The 17,928-nt window shown below is 35.4% G+C and overlaps 1 long non-coding RNA gene across 3 annotated transcripts in view; it reads right to left on the bottom strand.

The window, feature by feature from the left end:
• The window catches only part of LOC113120260 (uncharacterized), a 29,989-nt gene extending 12,298 nt beyond the window's left edge, over window positions 1-17,691 (bottom strand). Inside the window, exons 1-4 of one of the 3 annotated variants that reach the window (XR_003294564.1) lie at window positions 17,271-17,691; window positions 4,601-4,676; window positions 4,418-4,501; window positions 4,099-4,260 (exon numbers count right to left, since the gene is read on the bottom strand). This is a non-coding gene — a long non-coding RNA (uncharacterized LOC113120260). Of the gene's footprint in view, window positions 1-4,098; window positions 4,261-4,417; window positions 4,502-4,600; window positions 4,677-17,270 lie in introns of those variants that run through there. The other 2 variants (XR_003294562.1, XR_003294563.1) reach the window with 2 other exon arrangements.
• Between the last annotated feature and the right edge of the window lie 237 nt (window positions 17,692-17,928).

Here is a 17,928-nt window from a genome sequence, read left to right as displayed (position 1 = left end):
ATCCCACAATGCGCCAACCTTAAAAACACCAGGAAGAAACCGGCCTTTGGTTCTTTACACCAGTGTAATTTCCATATCTGTGCAGTTTTGCATGGTCTGCATGTAGTTTAGGCCTAAAGAGGAGTCATTACCACCAAATGAGCAGCGTTTGCATACCAAGAATGGCTTAAGGTGCTTGTTTTTATGCAGTCCTCTATCACTTCCTGTAATTGAAGACAAGCGTGCCATTTTCTTCTCATTTACAAGATAATTTGATGGAAGGCAATGTTATCATTTGGTGGGGGCGCACCACATCTGTTTACTTTTGCACAATTTTCCTGTACGATCCATCGCTTACTACGACACCGAGACCTCTTGCAATAAAAGAAATGTCAATGAAAAGAAAAGTAAAAGAATTAATCTGCCAGTATGCCTGGCTATGTGTCTCTAATTACCTTGGAAATCAAGTCAATATTGAATTAGTATGCAAATAGCCACACAGGATGAGACGCCACTTACACTGGCCTGATCAAAAGCTGGTTGTGTTGCGAAAGTAATTCACATTGAAATGCATATGCAGGAGGTAATCAAGGGCTACTACACCAGCATAAAGCATCAAGAGCAACAATTACAAGCACAGAAGGCTGACGAGGTCTAATTCGACAAAGCAATTGCTACAAGTTTCCTTAATTAACAATCACAAACGAGACACAGAACAGTGAGACAATTGATTTCTAAAGAGGTATTTGAATAGTGATTGTGAATGGGTCGAGGAGGCTTTTATATTTGAATTTGTAAGAAAGATGTCAATGACCCAAGAAGAAGCACTTCAGGATCTTTCAATCTAGCCTGTGTGTTTCTATCTATCTCGAGATTGAAAAATTCTGGATCCATTACTCTACACCAGAGCCAGTGCTCATTTCATTTCTTTGATTGGATATAATGACTCTGAAATCTCAACACGATAAGAAAGGAGAATGTAGCCGCCTCAACTCAGGAGAGAGTGTATGGGGAACTGTTAAGACTGTGATTATTGGTATGTGTTCATGGCAATGAAAAAAATAAAAGTGCCTTTTGTTGTCTAGGTTTATAAAAATCACAATGTCTCATTAACAGTTACAATATGCAACACCAACACAATCTGTGATAACACTCTTACATAATTTAACCATACACAGAATAATTTGTCTGCTTTGCATCTGTTGTGTGCTTAATGACACCACAGGAAACATTATGGACATTGAAATATGCATTGATCCATCAACAGCACTTTCAACAATGTTGATTACCACAAAAAAGTTGATTACCACAAAAAAGTAATCAAAATTATCATAAAATAATTTATTTTAATCTGAGTTACAGTTATTGGCTTGAAGTAAATGGATGGTGTTAATTCATAAACATTGAAATACTCAATAAGTATGTTAACATGATTTTATTGTGATTATAAAAAAAAATTAAATTATATAAATGAAAGAAGCAGAATTACTTCCATAAAAGGTGCCTCACCATAATCCTCATTTTTAAATAAATTATAGAGTCTAAAAATGAACAATCCGTTAATATGCAAGAAAATGGATATTGACAGCCATTCTCCTCACATCCAATAATAATAGAAGGTCTCAAAAGTGGGCTAAAAACATAGTTCAAGGACCTACAGTATGCAGATAACCTTTGAACTGTGGTCAATAACGGTCACCATAATCCCCTGAGCTACTTTAGAAACAGGTCATCAGATTGTAGCTCGCTCAATGCCAGACATCCTGGTATTAAGAGGGTGACGCCAACTCATGCCAACAGCAAACTGTGATGGTGATGATGATAATGCAACAGTGCAGTACTCCGGTAACCCTGTCACTTCTTCCTACATTCATGGTGAATTCCATCTGAACTCTGCCTTCCACTGACTGTGTGCACATATTTGCTGACGTAAGAGGACATGCTTCATACGGTCTCCCTCTCTAAGAGTAAAAAACATGTAATTTTTCACGGGCTGGAAAGCAGACACAGACTTCAAAAGAGCCACCTGGGTGTTTGTTGACCTACATAGGTAACCATATGGTGGGTTTCATACAGTAAATCATATTATGTTCAAAACCATGATGCAATATAGATCAATTCAGACATGTTCTCAGATCATTTTATCTTCTCCAACCTAGAACATCATATTCCCTGTACTCTACCTCTCTCTGTATTTGAAAATCTACAAACAACTTGTCTTATTTTTAGGAATTTGTTAAGGAAATATCCATAATTAACTAACTTACTAGCTATTTATTTAGATCTAGTCTGGAAATAAATTACAGAATTTGAACGCAAATGATCTGCAAAAAGTTTTTTACTTTTTTTGTTTTAGCTCAGGAATCTGAGGGGGCATGTTATTCTCAATAGACTTCTACAAATCAGTTTATAATTGTAAGTCATTACTGGTCTGTTGTAATATGGTCTGACAAATCTTTCTGAGCTGTTACTTATTTAGAAATGGACCCAATTAGAGGACACCGTTATCACAAGTGATGGTGGCTGAAGTGTATATTATTAATCTAGGCACACAGAAATAAATTTGCACGTTATTATTCACCAGACTGTTAATTATACAGAAATAAATAATGTGCATTCACAAGTCTCCACATTTACCGAAAAACAAGGAATTGCTGCACATTAATAATGTTGGAGTTGGGAAGAGCTTCTCGGAAATGATGCAAGGAGGTTGTCATCAGTTCACTGCACATCAGTCAGTATTGTCTGTCTTGTTTTCTGCGTAATGCTGCACGTTTTTATAATTTTTATAATGAGTCAAGCATGTGACAAGTTATGTGTGTTTTAGTTATTTAAAAGTAATACAAACTGAGCAAACATCTGGATTTTGCAGGACTTCAAAAAACGTGATCATTAGTGGGAATTAAAATCAAATAAAAACGACTTTTCGTACTTAAATATAAGAACTGCTATGTAGCATAATTCCTTAGAACAACTGTTAAAAAAATGCAACAAAAATCATGAAATAAAATGTTATGATATATGGGGTGATCATTTTTGGGTGAACTACTGTGTGCCTTTAAGACGCAGAAAACTGAGAAAGACAATGAAATGGTGAGGATGGTCACAAAGGGAAAAGTGAGAAATGGAGTTAGAGTGGAGATAGGCCAAGTGTGACTTGATACTGTTATCAAAATAATGGTACAACAAGATGTCTCACACATGCTTTTTTTCCTGCAAGCTGTGCTTGTAACACAACTATCTCCTGTTGTTATGGTCTTAGAAGACCTGTGGGGGTGACAGCTGTCAATCAAACTTCACCTCACCCAGGAAGAGTTAAGTGTGTTCATGGGTTTATGTGCATTTGAATGCACATGTGGGATAGATGCAGATTTTTTTTCTTTCTTTTTTTATTTATTAATTATCATGATTTGAATCTTGAATACACCAAGAGTAGCCTACTGTCAGGGAGTCAGTAACCACCAACTACGCTCACCAGATCCCAATCCCCCAATCATTAACCAACACCAACTGTGACCACTCATCAAGAGCACCATAGCCTTGCACTCCTCCCGTATAATCTTTAGCTTTATTCGGACGGTAATTGTTTCTCATAGGAACATAAGTGATTTTCACCATTTACAGGGGGTAGTTAGTGATTTAACTGTCGTCTGAATCCAGCAGAAATTTTTCTCTCACTATCCCCTCAAAAATCCCCGGCTGAATTATCTACTGTTTTTTGACAAACACCAAGGGCGTGTGTTAATTGAATTGCCTTCTGAATCTGAGTTTACACAAAGAAATCCTTTCAAAATTCAGTGCTTAAACCCTTTTTGAGCACTCCAGAACACTGTAAGGTACGTTACCTGTTGTACTTCAGTGTAATTTGCATACACGTTTATTTCTCAAATGCTGGAAAGTATTTCAAAGAACCGCCTACTTCATAACTGCTCACAGTGACAGCAGAAAGAAGAAAAGCACAGAAAACATTTGAAATGGGTCTTTATTATGGCAGCAGCAGGTATGCAATACAGTTTTAAAAGTTGTACTAGTATAAACTGATATATGCTACTTGATTATCACGTATAATTATGTACAATTATAGCACATATTTTAAACCCAGGAATTTCAATCGGATAATAAATGGGATTATATATTATACGTATACATTTTACATAAGTGTTTAAGTACATTTCACACAATAATAAGAATCAATTTGGGAAGTTTATTTTATTTACAGCAGACAATTGTGACTGGTCACGTGAGCAGCATGTTCGTAGGATCACAGAACTCACTCCTCCTCTGTGAATAGATTGCCATTCGAATTCATGAGTTTAATCACTCAGGTGATATGTAAACTTATTTTTATAGACGTCCACATGTGAAACAATTACCGTTCGATTCGGGCATTTGTCTGGTCTCAAAAATTGCATGATTAGTTCCCTGACTCTTATAGTACCTGCTATTACTGTTAGCCGCTCCATCTATCCACTCCACGTACCCCTGTGCTCCACTGTCTCCATGCTCCATTCTACTTGGATTCCTAGGATAAGGAAAATGACTCATTAACTCCCAGATAAGAAACAAGAGCCCTTGCAATTCCCTGTATACTACCCGGATTCGTTGTCTTGCTCTCACCTACCTGCCAGTGTTCAATAAACCTGCTGTTGTGTGCACTTGCCTCTGTGTCCCCCCAGTGTGTTTGCTTACAAGTAATCCTTATGGAAAACACACTGTATCAAAAATCTGAACAAATAAAGATAATGTCCTGGCAGAAAATTACCAGAAAATGTTATGGCAAGTTTTAATTATAAAACAAAACAAAATGCATAACTTAAAATGCGTGTAAAACCCCTTTGAGGAAAAAAAAATCCATTATTTTTACATTAATATGGTATATTTGGCCCTATAAAAGTATAAAACAATGTTTCAATTTAATTTGACCATGACTGTCATGAGATTGCTGTAACTGTAAATATACTATGCCAGTTCACAATGCTAAAAACAATCATTGTTCAGAGATTTCCATAGTATAATGTCCTATCAAGTTTTCTTAAATTTTTGCAGCCAGTATCATTATTAGCAATTGCCCCTTGATCTGAAACTCCTGCCGTCTTACTGTCTAATTATCATCCACCTCTAATCCAGCGGAAATGAGCAAAGTCGTAGTGCTCTCATTCTCTTATCACCAGGGCAGCAAAGAGCCAAAACCTATGCTTTAATTAAGGTGAAATTAAGATCAAACCTGTACAGTTCAGTATCATATCCATAAGCCAATTTAGACTGTGTTGGGCAGTAAGAAAGAAAGCTGCGAGCTCAGCAAAGACCAGACATTGTTTACAGGGAGCACCAAAACACATGCTAGGCCACATGGCTCCAAAAACGCTTTCTAACTTATCTCTATAACTATAATTGCTCATAATTCACTTGAGTGCTTTTAATGAAGGAATCAAACCTGCCAGGGTGATCGGAGTGAATTCGGTTACCCCCTCCTGTCGCGAACTTTCCCCGGGTGCCTTAGTAATTCTATCCATGTGCATCTCTTGTGACTGAGGCTCGATACACAAAGCATGACGAAATTCACTGGGTAATTGAAAGAGCACCCTCCGTTCCACAGAGAAGTTTCAGAAGCTTCCAGGATTTAATCAATCGAAGCGTTAAGTGCAATTCAGGTCACGCAGCACGTAGCACATCCTGGCCCACTTCGCCTTTGCCTCACACAACAGCTTTTACACGTGTTCTAGATCTTGTTTCGTGTGGTCAGGGGATCGAGGATACTCTGGGCACATGCCCTTTCTGACTTTCGAGGTCTAAACAATGGGACTGAACATGGATCAGAGGTTACCAGGGTTGGGAAAAATTCTAAATTAAAACAGTTGGCTTCCTGTCAGTTCATGAATTGGAATTGTAATTTATTTGACCACGTTCCAAATGAGTAGAAATTTGAATTGAAATGACAAGAATCCATATAATTAAATAGCATGATAAAATATGCTATAACTAATAACAACAACAATAGCATTCTGTGACATGTTCTATAATATTTTGTGAATTAAATTTTCAGCATCATTACTCCAGTCTTTAGTGTCACATGACCCTTCAGAAATCATTCTAATATGCTGATTTGTTATCAGTGTTGGAAACAGATGTGTTGCTTAATATTTTTTCTGGAACTTGTGATATTTTTTTCAGGATTCTTTGATGAATAAAAAGTAAACAACAAAAACACTTATTCAAAATAGTAATCTTTCCTAACAACATACACTGCCATTCTAAAGTTTGGGGTAAGTAGTTAGTTTTTAAAGAAACTGATATTTTTATACTTTTATTCAGAAAGGATGTAAATTGATAAAACATTAAAGTGCAGACTTCTTATATAGTAAAGATGTATATATTGAAGAAATGCAGTTCTTTATTTATATATACAGTGGGTAAAATAAGCATTGAACACATCACGAATTTTCTCAGTAAATATATTTCCAAAGGTGCTGTTGACATGAAATGTTCACCAGTTGTTGGTAACAATCCAAGAAACCCATATATACAAAGAAAGCAAAACAAATAAGTTCAGAAATTAAGTTCTGTGCAATAAAGTAGAATGATACAGGGAAAAAGTGTTGAACAAATAAAGAAAGGGAGGTGCAAAAAGGCATTGAAAACCAAGACACCATCTGAAATGTTATCAGTAACTAGAAAGCAATCCTGCCCCTTGTCAGTGGAAATCAATATTAGTTGGTTCAGTTCCAACAGATGGCCTATAAAAAGGTGTCTCATGACCAACGTGTTACATACAGTAAGAAATATTTCATGATGGGTAAATTTAAAGAGCTTTCTCAAGACCTCCGCAACCTTATTGTTGCAAAACATACCGATGACATTGTTTACAGAAGGATTTCTATACTTCTGAATGTTACAGTGAGCACTGTTGAGGCCATAATCCAGAAGTGGGAAGAACATAATTTCACCATAAACCGGGCACAACCAGGTGCTCTTTGCAAGATTTCTGACAAAGGAGTGAAAATAATTATCAGAAGAGTTGTCCAAGAATCAAGGATCAGTTGTGGAGAGCTTCAGAAAGATCTGTCATTAACAGGTACAACTGTTTCAAAGAAAACAATAAGTAATGCACTCAGCCACCATGGCCTGTATGCACGCTCACCACGCAAGGCTCTATTGCTGAAGGAAAAGCACGTTGAAGATCGTTTAAAGTTTGCTACAAAACAGTTAGACAAGCCTGTGAACTACTGGGACAATGTAGTCTGGTCAGATGAGACAAACAAAAATTTTACTCTTTGGATGCCACAATACACATCATGTTTGGAGGTCAAATGTCACTGCACATCACTCCAAAATATCATGGTGTAACAATAGCAAAATTCATATAATTGATGGAAGGATGAATGGAAAAATATACAGAGACATTCTTGATAAAAAATCTGCTGCCATCTACCAGGATGATGAAATGAGGGTGGACATTTCAGCAAAACAATGATCCCAAGCACACAGCCAAGGAAACTCTCATTTGGTTTCTGAGAAAGAATGTAAAGCTGCTAGAATGGCCCAGCCAATCACCTGAATCCAACAGAAAATCTATGTAAAGAACTAAACATTAGAGTTCATAGAAGAGGCCCAAGGAACCTTCAAGATTTGAAGACTGTTTGTGTTGAAGAATGGGCCAAAATCATGTCTGTGCAATGCATATGACTAGTTTCTCCATACAGAGGTGTCATGAAGCTGCCATTACCAACAAAGGGTTTTGTATGAAGTATTAAATAAATTTCAATACTTTTTCCTTGGATCATACCATTTTATTGCACAGAACTTAATTTCTAAACTTATTTGCATTGTTTTCTTTGTATGGATGGATTACTTGGGTTGTAACAGACACAATGTCATACCAACAGCACCTTTACACAAATATTTACTGAGAAAAAATGTGATGTGTTCGATAATTATTTTACCCACTGTACGTACATATGTATCACACACAAACCTACTTTATATTCTACTTCAGTACTTCAATTGTATTGCAATTCTGCATCCTCAATTCTCATGCTAATGCTCCGTGTCTAATAGTAGTACAATAAATGTGAGAGCAGAGACATTATACAGAATCTATAATTTTGCTAAGTAATAGCATTATGATTTCTCTACAGTCCTATTATTGTACACTATATTCTGTTGCACCAGTTTTTAAAAACTGAAGGATTACTCACAGAATTTAATTCATTTTTATATCCCACACATGCAGACATCCAATGAGGCTTGACTTGTTGTCTGAAGGTAAAGAACTTCACTGGTCATTTATTCAGGCAAAGACAATCAACCATAAAACTATTATCACACATTCTTGAAAGATATTGATTAAAGGCTGTTGTAAGTCATCCATCTTGATCACAGCCTGAAAATTAAATAATTCCAGTGATGGAGTTAGTGCCATCTACATTATTATACTTTAGAGAACTAATCTTACATTCAGGGAAAACTTTGAGCAACTGGAATGGCCTGTTTACAGTACAGAGCAGGTGACACTTAGAAACATTTTTAACATATTTTGTTGTTGTTGTTTTGGATAGAGTACATTGATTACAAGCAATTGAGAATCATTACAGTAATTATTTTATTACTGTAGTTATAGTGCCAGTAATTATGTAAAAGCTTTTGTTGTGCCATGTTACATCACCCACAAACCCTAAATAATTAAAATGGAAGCTCAATCATGTCTCAGTTCAAAACACTCATTCTCCATCCTTTCATGAAATTACTATTTGTTAATTCAGGGCTGATTCATTTTCATGTGCATTCATATTCATTTATTTTACTACTACAGACGCGTGTTGCGGGTGAAAGGGAATGAGATATGGGTCAGGGATTTACGCAGTGCATTTGAAAAGGAATAGGAGATTGACTCTGTATAGAGAGACAAGCTTTGACATCAATGCCTCCTGTGAAGGAAACTTGGTTAAAAAACATTTCAAAGGAAGGATGTATGTGTGGTGTGTTCACAGTGAGGCTAACAAATGAACATCAAACCCCAACAATTCTAAAAAATGCTCTTTTTGTCTTTTTCTGGTCATGTAGGGTTAACACTTGCTGAGTTTGGGTGAATCATTTGAGGATTTGAATGCCACTCTCTGTGTGTTGCAGCTTAAGGAAGCTTGCTGCAATATGACAGAATTGTTCGAGAAACTGTAAAGTACAATTAAAATTTGTAGTAAGTGCTTCTTGATTGGAGACTTTTTTTTTTTTTTTCACCAAAAGGCATATTTGTCAAATCAAAGTGATTAGAAATGTATGTTGCTCTCTGTGTAAAAAAATAAATAAAAATAAACTGCCTTGTTTTCCAATCTGATGCAAGTCAATGACAAACAAGACTAGTCTCCAGGGGTAATTGCAAGTAAGGAGCTAAAAGTAAAATTACATTAAAAAAGGAACTCAGACAGAAATGGGCTGTTTTCTTGGTGCAATACAGGTGTTTCCTGACTATTCTTCCTGGAGTCAAGGAAAAAAAACTTTTTGGCTAAAAACTTCAGGGAGAAAAATGTCTCCGCCTACGTTTATCTTACATAGATTCTCTCAGAAAGCCACCATTCCATGGGTATTCACTTTAAAGGTCTTTTTTTTCTTTTTTTCCCCCAAGGTATTCAAAGACCTGCTGCTTGGAGCAGGGCAAGCAAAGACGACGTGTGTAAAAGAAGTCTTTCTACCTTGCCAGAATTTGTTGAAAGGCACAAAACACTGGCTCTAATTTGAAAGAGCTCCACTCACTATATTGTTTTTCAAACAGAATTCACAATAATTGTTTTGCAAAGATAAAGTTTACTTCATACCATTTTGAAAATGATACTACTTAGTTACTTAGATACTACCTGTTCAATCGCAGACTGTCCACCTTAAGGACAGTGGAGTAAATTATACATTCTTTTATATTACACTAATGTCAATTATCAGAATTAATTATCTGGTCCTAGGTTTTGAAACTTTTAAATCCCATTCAGGTCTTTTACATCCGTTGATCGTTGAGCTCAAAATCTTTGACAGTAACAATTCCTACCTAGTGTTCATATGATGCGATTACAATTTTTCCTTTCTCTTTGGAGTGTTACAAGCTCGTGGTGCATAAAAAAAGATCTGTAAAGTTGCAAAGACTAAAGTCTCAAATCCAAAGATATATTCTTTCTAAAAGTTAAAAATTGTCCACGCCCTCCTAAAACAGCTCGTTCTAACACGCCCCCACGTCTACATCACTGTGTGGGAAGATTTGCATAACGCCACCCTAATGTTCACGCAAAGAAAGTAGGCTTACCTTTTATTCTTGCTGTTGACTCCGGCGCCATGTTGTGGAGTCGCTATGTGTTTCATTGTGAACGCAAAACTACTTCGTTTGGCCTTCCAAAAGAGGACGATATCCACTTCATCATGCCTAGAGCTGATCCGTGCTGGTCGTTGAGGAAATACATCAACTTTAGGCATTTAGTCTTATAGGCAACGCATAAAAAGACAGTATAAGTCACTATTATCAGTAATTATGTACCCAGTGGATGCAACAGCTGCCTCGTTTGTAATGGGTTTTATTGTTTTTTGTCCTGTGTTCTGAATGGGACACGCCATAACAGTATGGGGCATTACATTTCAGTCACCCGCTTGAGGCATTCGACCAATCACAACACACTGGATAGCTGGCCAATCAGAGCACACTTGGCTTTCCAGAACAATGAGCTTTGTAAAAAAGCTCAGAAAGGTGGGGCATAGATGAGAAACAATAATGTACAGTATATGGAAAATTGTTTTTTACCTTAAACTGTATAAACACATTTCATTTCACAAAATAATGTTATTTTTAACAACATTTTAAGATCCCTTTAAAATAAAAAATTCACTGAGTCCTCTCTGGCTGTCAGAAAAAGCCAAATACAGGGATTGTGAGCCCATGGTTTTGCTGTCAGAATGAGTGGCATTGAACCAGCTGTAAGACACCTTGATAAAACTTCAATTATTCTCACAGAACTGTGGCCTGAGGTGGTACATGCATCAGTTTTATGGTGAGGAATAGAAACTTTAACACCAATGATTTGGACCACAGGTATCTGATCTCAAACTATTGAACATGTCAATAATACACAAAAAGTTATTTATTTCCATGTATGTCACTTAATTTATATATTCACATTTATATATATATATATATATATATATATATATATATATATATATATATATATATATATATATATATATATATATATATTTATTATGTACACATTTCAATTTATCAGACGCTTTTATCCAAAGTGACTTACAAATGAGGACAATGGAAGCAATCAAAATCAACAAAAGAGCAATGACACGCAAGTACTATAACACTTGCAGTATACGTAGTAAGTTTATATATATATATATATATATATATATATATATATATATAGATATAGATATATATAGATATATAGATATATATAGATATAGATATATATAGATATATATAGATATAGATATATATATATATATATATATATATATATATATATATATATATATATATATATATATATATATATATATATATATATATATAATAAATACAAAAAAAAAACAGAAAACAGAAAAAGAATAGAGCAAGCTAGTGTTAGAGGCCTTTTTTGCTTTTGTTAATTGCATAATAAATTAGCAAAACACACGCGCGCACACACACACACAAACACACACACGGTTTAACTGTTATGTTATGTCAAATTATGAATATAGTATTATCAATAGCAATTCAATGCATTCACTGTAGTCAATTTAATCACTGTCAATTCAGAAATATTATAATTATTAAAAATTGTGAAATTATTAAAATTGTGAAATTTGTTCTACTTAGACACTTACAAAGAAAAGTAACCTTTGTGTCACCATGACAGAGAAAAAAATATATATTTTTATTATATGTTTTTACAAAAGGATGATGATGTGTGTATGACTTGAACACCCTCAGTCAATGAATGGGAAACACTGTAGTCTCATCATTGAAGTGGAAAATCTGCAGATTACATCATTCGAATTTCTGTAGGCTGGAATTATTTTAATGATATTCTAATGGGTCTTTTTGTGGCATCACAAAAACCCGGAATCCAAACAAGCTGTTTTTACAAAGATATATATATTTTTTATTTTTTCTTAAAACAAAATATCTCCCTTTGGAGTGGACTTTGAGATTTGGAACTTTGTAGATCTTTTTTATGCCCAAACTTGAACACTACACACGGACTAAAATTCAAAAGTGAAAACGCATAATAGGACCCCTTTAATAAGCAGGCTTTTGATCTTTGAATTCTGTTCTGTTTTAGTTTAAAATCATTCTCACTTTCAAGTGTCAGCCAGCATTTCACTTTGAGGCAAATTATTACACAGGAGAACAATATCTCTAAACAAAAAGCACCTAATCTTCTTCATTTGGCTCTTTAAAAGTGAGTCTTCCACAGGGATGGTGCATTAAGCCAGGTTTGACACAGTGTACAGCTCTGTCTGTGCTTTCGCAGGCTCTGTCTGCATGAGGCTGGCCTTATGCGCCCTCTGTAATTTTAGAGCTTTTCATGGACAGAGATGGTGAACAATGATGAAAAGCCACAGTGGTTTGCTTCCCTCTGCATCACCCCTGACATTCAAAGGTGCATTTTTTTAAGGGTATCAGGTGTTTGAACCCAAAGTGTTCTTAAAAGAAGTGCCGTGCTTTAACTTTGTAGTCACTTTACTAGGTTTGTCTGAATAAAATTTCAAACAATTCACAGATAAACAGTATCTTCTTTGACCAATTATCAATATGTAAAAAAAAAAAGAAAGAAAAAAAAGAAAGTCTGAAAAATCTGAAAAGAATACCATTTTTACCCATTTCTTTTTCATTTTCATGAGAGTGAATGGATACTGTGTTTGTCAAAACAATAATAATAAAAAAGCACCATAAAAGTATTTCAAAAATCCACCTTTGGTTTTCTACAGAAGAAAATCATATTGGTTTAAAATGAGTAAATGACAACAGAAAGTTAATTTGTGGGTGAACTGTTCCTTTAATCTAAGTTTAGGAAGCAACCCAATAAGCCTGTTTAATTAGTAAGTATACCAAAAGAATCTAATTTTTGCTCAATTTGAAATGTTTTATCCAGATATGTTTTTTTGTGCTACCCTCTCACAACCTTTATATGCATCAGTAATGTTTCATTTAGTAATATATTGTTTAAATGATCCAAAGCCCAGAGCTGCCAAATGATTGAATCTATTTTTAGTTCTCCAAGAGAAGGATGACTCACAACTCTTTAAAAACAGCACAGCCAAGGTTTGGTACAAATGCCAGCTCATTTAGTCCCCACAAACATATAATCCCCCAGTATGTATGCAAGTTGTGTCCTTTCTTTTTGATAAGACCATGATTTAACCTCTTATGATGTATTTATGCATGTGATAATATTCTAAATGATTGTATATTGAGAGTACTAAAGTGTGATGGACTGACTCCTATTTCACATAAATGCTCTAAAAGATTTAGAAAATATATTGACAACCAATAGTGCCATACAGTATTTTTTTTTTTTTTTTTTTTTTTTTTTTTTTTGGTGTGGTAGACTAAAAAACACAGAAAACCATTAAAAGTGGCCTAGAGGAATATGCAGAGCAGATAAATCAAATCATAAAAAAAAAAAAACTCTTGAGAGCCATCATTAGATCAACTGTTAATTGTTTCAGTGGCTGAAACCTCTGTTTTTATTCTATTAAGCCCACATTCTCTACAGATTTATTCATATGACACAAATGAGCTACCATCCTCCTCTGCGCTATTATCTGATGGGTGAAATTAAATGTCAGGATGTGTCATGTCACGCAGAATCGCCATCACTCATGACCCCAGACGCGGGCCAGAGTGCATGACCTCGGGGCTTTGATCAAGATAACCAAGTGTCCACTCCCCTTAACACAACAGCTTCAAAGAAAACCCATCCATTTACCCCATTTCGCCATCACTATACAGGAACATTTTGTGGTTCACTTTGAAAAGAGGTTCACCTTTAGGTTTTCTTCAAACCCCCTGAACTCCTATGATTCCTGCATTTATCGGAGCACTAAACATACAAATATAAACAACACTGGCTTCAAGGAAGGCTTTGATAAATCTAGCCCTGAGGGCCTGTTTTCATGTTCTTTTTAAACTCAACATGAAATCAAAATTGAACCTATTTACTTTCTTAACACATGTTCATGGTCATATTGTGCATGATACAACAATATATGGTTGCATGATACACAACAAAAACACTGATACCAATAAGTGTTAACAGCTTTCACATTTAGGCAATACAAGATATATAACATTAAAATGTAAAGAAAACTATTATTTAAAATGAATGTCTAACTTCTGCATAAATTAACAACAAAAGTAGAATATTAGCCAGTAACTGATGATATGGTGCATAAGAAACAGTCCCGCTCAAATGAATATGCTGTTTTACTTGTACATATGCCTTGTGGCCAGATTAAAACATTTAAATGGGTTGCAAACATGCTGACTTTCATAAGTCTGCTACACATGAGCCAAATCTCAAATATAACTTACTGACACTTCTGTTGGCAGTGGACAAACATCTTTGGTGCATGTTCACAAAGTGGCCCATTAATGGGTTTTGTAAAGAACACAAAAAAACTAAAATACTAATAATATGTTTTTAATTATGATACTGGGTTGTGTTCATTAATGATGGTTGCAGTAATGAGGGTCATGAAAGGCAAGACCCAATCTAAAACTCTATTCTTTCTAGGCAATGGCTCAAGGATGACTAAGATGTCATCGAACAACCTGAAAATAATTGAAGACGATGTAACTAATTGAAAATGCCACTCAAAGGGCCTTCCACTGATTAAATAATTACATAAAAAGATCGAGTGCTTGAAAATATTATTCATTATGCAATCTTCAAAGATGAAAGTGAGCTTCAAATGAACTTTTATCATGTACTTGCAGTAGCAGTTTAAATGTAATTTTTTTAATAGTATTTTTTAAATTCTTGTACAATTATCAAATGTTATGATTGCATGATGATGTAGAATATCTAATAAATACAAACAGTTTATGATGTGGTTTACCCAAGGTAATAATTGTTTGTAGACCGTTTTTAATTGTAATTTCACAATACAATGGGCTCATGTGTTTCTCACATAAAAAGAAGGGGTATCTACGCAAAGTAAACAAACTCAAACAGGGACAAATATATTGATTTGCTCATCCCTGATACAATTCCCTTGTAACATTTTGTTGTTTTAATAACTGGGTGACTAACATGCAAATGAAATCGGATGTCTCATTTAGCAGGCAAACACACGTTTGTTTATACACAGTGGTTTGAATGGGGCAGTATGTTGATAATACGATGCTGTGCTGGGAATTTGCACCAACTGGAGGAGGTATAAGAACAAGTGCATAAAGCATAACAAAACGTTTAAAAGATCTCCACAGAAAAAAAAAAAAATGCAAAAAGAAAAGAGAGCCTTGAGGGTATTATATGTGAATGAATTAGAATCAAATCCAGTTATGGCATGCGTGTCATGCCCTTTAACTACAGCAGAAGAAAATACAGTGGAACAACCAAAGACAAATGCTGTTTGTATAAAAGTTATCACACGCCGGTCTGTGAACTTCCCCTTGCCTTTGCCTTTATATAGTGTCAAAATAAAACATGCAAATTTATCTGACAAGTTTTATAGCATATTTTTTAAAAAGTCAAACAAGGCAAGGATGAGCAAATTTCATGTGGGTGGTATTTACTTGAATGAAGGAGTATGAAACCAGCTTCCATCCAAGCACAACGGAAAATGATATTGTAAACCGTAACCTACGACATGGTACAAAGTGTCGTTGCCAAATTTAGATGTTATCTTTTCCATCATCGCACAATTTTCCTGTGCAGTCACAAAGATGATATTTTCAGTAAAAGTATAGTTTCAAGGAATACAAGACTCACTTCTGAACCAATTTGGCATATGGATATCAACAGTTTAACACTTTTTTTTGTGAGTTAGTTAGAAAACAAGGACTAAAACTATGGAATGTGACAACGGTTTCGCTGAAGTAGCTTACTGTACGTATTGTACAGAATATGGATTAATTTGTCCCCTCTTACTCTATTAACCATTTTACTAACCTATATGACTTATAAAAAAGTTTTTGTGATTGTTCGATATGTACCTCCGTTTTGACATCACGGTTCGGTATGGTTTTGGTAAAACAGGGGGAAAAAACTAATCATAAAATTGCTTTTTTATTAAACAGTGGTTTACTGAACAAATTGATCTTTCTTTAAATACAATTATAAATACAATTTTATTTTGGATAAAAAATGTACCTCAGCTTATGCTCTAAACTATAAAGAACCCTTTTACATTACTATGAGGTTATAATTAGCAACAGAGCCCAAACTTAAATTTAACTACTATTTTTTTTATATATATGATTATCAATCAATTTTAAAAACAATTATGCAAAGATGTGAACTGCACATAATGCAGTTTTTAAATTTACTTTTAAATTCTACAATTTATATTTGTTTAAATACATTCATTACACAGTGGTCATCTTAACTTACTTCATAACAGAATTATTTAAAAAAATACTTAAAAATTACACACAAAATGTTTACTTATCACACAATTTGTGAAACCTGATGATCAAACACCACAACACACACCAAATCTGTTAAACCATGCACTAATTCTCAGACTTTGACTCAGTTTTCAATTTCATAAAACACTTTTTCCAAAACACATAACACAATTCTCCATGTAACACACAAAATCTAACAGGAATTGATATTAGTGACGTGACATACAGCCAAGTATGTTAACCCATACTCAGAATTCATGCTCTGCATTTAACCCATCCAAAGTGCATACAGCAGGGAACACACACACACACACACACACACAGAGCAGTAGGCAGCCATTTATGCTGCAGTGTCCAGGGAGCAGTTGGGGTTCGGTGCCTTGCTCAAGGGCACCCAAGTCATAGTAATGCCGGCCCGAGACTCAAACCCACAACCTTAGGGTTAGGAGTAATACTCTCTAACCACTAGGCCACGACTATGGTAAAGGTGTTTGCAAATGTTTGCTTTTGAGATGTGTTTGTGATATTTTGAATGCTTCATTGTGATGTGAGGCATTTTGAGTTTTCTGTGTGCAGTTCTTGGATTTGCAGTGTGTGACAGGGTGACCTGTCCCTGTTGGTTAGCGCAGCGCAGCACAGCACACACGCGCACACAAGCGCAAACACGCACACACACACACCCTCTTACCTCATCCTCCGTTCCCTGCTGGGGCATTGTGGGTACACACGCACGCCATTTGCACGCTGGTCATCATACACGCAAACATAGCCACTCCATTTCCATCCCCTTCAGAATCCCTGCTGCGCATAACAACATGCATACATACCTGAGTTGTGTTTGTTTCTGTTTCTATGTTTTATGTTTCGTCATGTTATGTTAATACATACCTGTGTTCGGTGTTTGTCAGCGTCTGTGTTGCCAGCCTTTCGCGTTGCTTCTCCACCATCGATCGACCGAACCCGAGCGCCACCCAGCGGCCTGGATAAATAGTGCCAGGACCGATGTGTGTGGCTGCATCGGCGCGAAGCAACCGGAAGTCGGCTCGTCCATTGTCTTGGTTCGTTAGGGGGGATAATGGAAATGTGTTATTATTATTATGAAAATGTTTATGTGTCTACATTTGTATTTGTTATTTTTGGTTTGGAGTTTGTTTCTGTAAATATTTTGGCTATTTTTGTGTGTATATATTTTTGTGATGTTGTGAAAAATGTACATACTCACCTGAAATACTTACCCACTAATTTATTCAATGGTTTTAATGGTTTTAACAAAAGGGGCGGGGCTTGGACTATAAAGAGGAGCCCCTAAGAACTTTTGGGGGTCAGTTAACCTGGCTAGCGAGCGT

The sequence above is a fragment of the Carassius auratus genome, chromosome 19 (genome assembly GCF_003368295.1).
Source record: "Carassius auratus strain Wakin chromosome 19, ASM336829v1, whole genome shotgun sequence".
Lineage (NCBI taxonomy): Eukaryota > Metazoa > Chordata > Actinopteri > Cypriniformes > Cyprinidae > Carassius > Carassius auratus.
This window is presented reverse-complemented; position numbering and strand designations above follow the sequence as displayed.